Here is a 5,811-nt window from a genome sequence, read left to right as displayed (position 1 = left end):
ATTTGTAGATAATGTTATATATTATAGATTATTCTGGTACATGTAGTTATATTACATGATAAGTACATTCAGTTATATTTATATTGTTACATATGACTATCATAATAAAACTATTGTTTGTAGTATCAGAATATCGCTGCAATTGTAATTATCACTGTAATATTAAACGGTTATACTGTCATTGTATATAATAGAATATGTACAATTTACAATAATTATATACTATTTAGTTGAAGACTGTTCACGTCGAGAAAAGCTAAGTTATCATTATGTCTTTGTGATACTACTGATTTATGAACTATCTCATATCCTGTCATATTACCTTTATACATCAATGATGTATCCATTATAGTTTCAATGTATTCAAGTTTCATTAAAGTGATCATTATATATTATTATTATCATTATCATTAGATTACTTCAAGAGTAATCAATTAACTATTAAACTCTGTCCGAGTTGAGAAGAGCCACCCAGACATATAAATAAGTTTGCTTATTCACATGGCACTTGACACAAATCAATTCAGCTTGCATACATGCATTTTATATGTAAAATTTGGCTCTCTAGTGTTATGATATAGTAGCAAACTATGAAACTCCACACATTTTCAATGGCATACTTTTGACATACTTCAAAGGTTTCACCTTCAAGGATTTAACGAATAACATTTTCACACCTTGAAAGTCAGTCATCTGTCATGTGAGCAATTCAAAACAATTCTGATATATAAACAGATGTTCTATTATAACAACTAATTATTATTAAATAGTAACCAGGTCTTGTCTTTTGTGATTTAAGGCGGCTATAAAGCCTCAAAGGTTCTGAAAAAAAAATTACAAAGAAGCAAGACTGAATATTGCCTAAAAGTAGCCTCTTGATGCTGGTACATGAAAGTACTGTGGCATCAGACGTTTGTTTTAGAGATCCTTGAGTCCATGTACACCTGATACTGAGTTTTCCTCGAAATAGTCATAGACATTGTGCAACATCCTACTTTGTGACATTAGTCTCTTTCCCTTTGGCATCTTCATGAACACAACTGAAAACGTTGAGTGTTCATAAGACATGCATGTGAACAATAATGATTAAAAATAAAATGAACTTCAGTGCTTTAATTGCATGCAATAGGAGAGAAAATACCTCATCTTACATTCCATTCATGAAACACCTTTTTTAATAGCGGCTCTTCTCAAACTCAGACAGAGTATAGGAAATGTACATATAATTACATGGCAATAAATATACAATTACATATAATGGAGTCAAGTTTCAAGAAAGTCATTGTTGTTAAGGTTTTTTAATAAAATAGAACATTGTAAATGATGTAATAAATGACATTGGAATAATGCTAAATAAAAGGGTCTTAACTCTAGGAAACAAAGTTTAACAATTAACATGAGTATTAATATATAATATTATATTGATAATTGAGGGTGGGATTTCCATGTAATTGATGTAACTGTAGTTAAGTACAATTGCTAAGTTAATGTAATCAAGTACAATTAAAATAATTGTTGTTGCAATATTTGATCGATATTTATTACTTAATTACTATGACTATAAAACTGTAATGAATTATAATCAATTCCATTAACCATTACATTACTTCATTCATTTTACCTTTTCTCATACGATGTGGATGTTACTGTTACATTTTACTATAAGGAAGATGACCCTCAATGCTATGACAATTCACTGGAAGGGAGTATTAAGTAAAAGCATTAGAAGTGTATGTGCTTTAAGTCTTCTTTTTTGGTATTTCTGGCAGACTTGGCAGCTATGACAATAACTTGTCTCGTCTTGGAATAGTACCTACTGAAGATTCTATCTTGCATAGAATAGTCAAATGGGGACATTATGTTTGGACATTGGGTTGACATGACTAGTTGATCACAGGAATGTAGATCTCTTTCTTTGCTCTTCTTGCATCACCAGTGATGAGGAAGATATAGATAGATAAAGGAAATTGTTAACAACTTCCTTTATCAGCAGTGGCATTCCAAGAAGATTAAAGAAAGAGATCTATTCTCCAGTGATCAACTGGTCATGCCAGCCCATTGTCGAAAGACTTTTTCCACTGGCACATGTTATCCCCATTGACGTCTATTTACTCTGAGTTCAGCTGGCATGATTTTGACTTTGATGCCAGCATCCTGATTCTCCCTAATGAGATGTCAGATTACTGTTAAGCATCAGTACCTATAGAATTATAAATTGAGATAATTTCATTTTCAGGAGTTTGCATCCTCTAGAGAACTGTCATTGTCCTGTCAGCTTCCACTCCTTTTCTACTTGTGTCTTCCTGATGTCTAATCCAAGCACTTTCCATTTGCAGCTTTTGAGCCTGAGCTAATACCACTAGTAGTATTGTCTATATTGGTAAACTTGAAAGTCATTCACATCAAGGACATCTACTGGTACAGTAGGAACAACAGCCACATTAACCATATTGGACCAGGAGAGGTCTAGCTTTAACCTTTTTCATTATAGATAGGTCTTTGAGGACATCTAGCATATGTGGCCCATTTCTTACAAAAACAACAGTATTTGTCCCATTTCTTGCAAAAACAACACTGGGCATTTCCTTACATTTCGAACCAAGACTCCCTTAGCATCTCATTTGTTTCTCCTGCATCTTCAAGAGTTATGTTGTGCTATTGTTTTTATTTTTATGAGAGTTCAGGTCCTCTGTGAGCAATTCTTTAATTAGCTCATCCTTGATAGTTCATGAAAACTTGATCTGCCTGGTAAAATGCATATTTTCAACTTATCATAAGGAAATCCCTGTAGTTTTATAGATTTTGTAAAAAAATACTGACAAACAGACAAACAATTACATAATTTCACAGCTAGATAACAATGAAACATGTTAATTTGTACACAAATAATGTCATAGATAGTCTAAGGTCGGAGTCAAACTGACTTCTTTATAACATAAGACTAATACATGATTTATCAAAATTAAGTATGTCTATGGATAATGGCAAATATCAATGTTATAGTTATGACTTACTATCACAGTCAATTTGTTAAATAACAGATTAAGAAGTTATTACACTGACAATCTGCCTTATCATTTTCTACATGTCATGAAGATAAGAACTTTCCTCTAACAGAGAGTGAATTGTCGTAGTAGTAATATCACTTAGTAATACTTTCCTATATACATAGTATTTTGTACTAGTATGTGACAATAATATTATATGTTGTTTAGGATGGCATAACTCCATTAACACATAGCATGTTACTGTGGTTTTATTAAAATAGTACAAGTATTATATAGATCATGGTGTTCAAGTAGATGTTCCAGACAAGGTCAGTGACATATCATGTATTGTACAGTGTTAAGTTATGTAAATACTGACATGTACATGTACTGAATATTATTGATGTTTATACAATGGAAGTTAACTTGACACCAATTAGAAAATTGACATAAGATGATTTCTTGTATACCACTGTCAGCTATGGTTACAATTATAATACATCAGTACAGCTTTTAAATGCCATATTGCATAATTATGGAGAGTTGTTGTTATTATTGTTTCTATCAGGTAGTTTTTGCACTGAATATTGTTAAATATTTAATATATGTTTTGATTACAATTGTGTCTTTCTTATTATTTAGTATGGCAGAACTCCCCTACAAGCTGCCTACTGGGATTTAATGACGACATTGTCAAATTATTGAGTAAGTCAGGAGATGCTGGTAACTTGGAAAGCAGTGAAAGTTGTAAGTAAATGTGATATTTAATCAAAAAGAAAGTTGATCATACTAACTTTAAAGATAGGACACAAAGCATTAGTAATGATCACACTATTGTTTAGATATACGTCATAACTTATTAATCAATTACATATAATGTATAATGTAATGTTCAGTGAATTGTATTGTATCAGTACTATGTTATGTTGTGTGGACATAAATCATGTACTGTGATCTCTTCTACAGGATACTCTCTATTGGAATCTGCAGAACAGTGGTGATTTGGAAGGTGAGAGAGAGAACTCAGCTCACCAAAAACAAGCCAATATAAACTTTGCTAATGAGGTATACAATTTTTAATGTACCTAATGTAAAACTTTAAATAGTTCAGTTGTCAAATTAAATTACCAACATTGATAATTTTAAAATGAATACTTAGACATGAAATGATTTAAGTTTTATTTTAAAATACTATAATATACAAATGTTGTCATTACAAAGAAATTAGGTTAGCCATTTTTTCAAGGGGTAATTGGATTATAATGAAATACAGAACTGAAACTTAACACAAGGAATATACAGCATAAAATAATCTTAGGCTAAACCACAAGGAGAAATGTGTACAGTTTTTTAACATAAACAGCTATTCTACTCTTTCTGTTCCATGTCATTTGAAAACCACAAATGGTCTGAAAATGTGCCAGAAGCAATCTCAGAGGGTCTAAAATTCAAAAATTTTCTGGGAGCATGCCTCCAGACTCCCCTAGAGGGTGCACTGTTGCACGCAGTCCCTTTGCCCCTAGGCCTGTAGTTCAGCTAATGGAGATAGATTCTACTTCATATTAAACATTTACCGTTCTCATTACCATTAAGCTTTGAGACATGTCAAAACATTGATACAACATTCCTACTTTAATAAAAGATTTCTGACATTAGATATATTTTATAATAGTATAAAACATCTATATATAGTAGACCGAGCTAGTTTGATCATTATCTGACTTAAATGTGACAAATACATGTACTTTTACTATACACAGTGGCATTTACTACAAACTTTGTACAATGTACATTAAGTATATATAGTTTTCCTTTGACATTAAACAAATACACATGTATTATGTGGCATTGTTTCGAATTTAGTTTTTTAATGACTTTGACGATATGTTTCTGTCAACCTGCTAATAACGATACATACTACATGTATATGTTGTAGATGTAACCTAATTATACATGATTATACCTGACAACTTAATGTTACTTGCATCACATTTATCTCTACATATATACAGTATATGAGGACTTCTCTCTATGTTGCATCAAAGGAAGGCTACAGTGAAATTGTGAAAGAATTACTGAGGCTAATGCTAATATTCATCTAGCAAATGAAGTAAATAGGACACCCTTAGTCTAATGCTACAATATACAACTGTATTGCTCCTTTGATTTATGATAGCCATTGATTATATTTTCTATTACAAATAAATACCTTGATTATTATTAACATGTAACTTTAAACCATTTTTAACCTGGTTGAAAAGTGAAAAATGCAGGCATTTGGAACATTTTGTCTTTACCCTTACTTGTACAGCCACAAATACATTGTTAACTGGTGCTCTTTTGATCCCTTTATCCCCTTAGGCTTTCAAATATTTTTTCACTAACAAATTATGACTTATCATCTTGAGATTTTTTTTATAATAGCCACTGTGCTTATTAACAAAAGATGTATTTGAAGCATCATTGTTGTTAAGTTTGTAATGATTGGTCATAATGTACATACTTATGCCTTATAAGTGCCAGAATATACTAGTTTACATTGAAAGTGTGTGGGGTATGGTTGAGTATTATATATACACTTCTTAGACAGGTATATGTGATTGTATACTAGGTAGAGATAACCTATGTGATGATGTAATCCCACAGAGTATGAATATTTTATAGTATGTCATTTAGTATATATAGGTGTTTATAATAATTCATTCTAGGATATTTTTATATATGCCAATGATATTATATGTTGTTTAGGAGGTGAGACTCCATGTAATAGCATGTTACTGTGGGTCATAATAACACGTAGTAAAAGTATTTCTAGATGTAAGAC

This window comes from Gigantopelta aegis, unplaced genomic scaffold, assembly GCF_016097555.1.
Source record: "Gigantopelta aegis isolate Gae_Host unplaced genomic scaffold, Gae_host_genome ctg2894_pilon_pilon, whole genome shotgun sequence".
Lineage (NCBI taxonomy): Eukaryota > Metazoa > Mollusca > Gastropoda > Neomphalida > Peltospiridae > Gigantopelta > Gigantopelta aegis.
Note: the sequence above shows the minus strand (reverse complement) of the source record.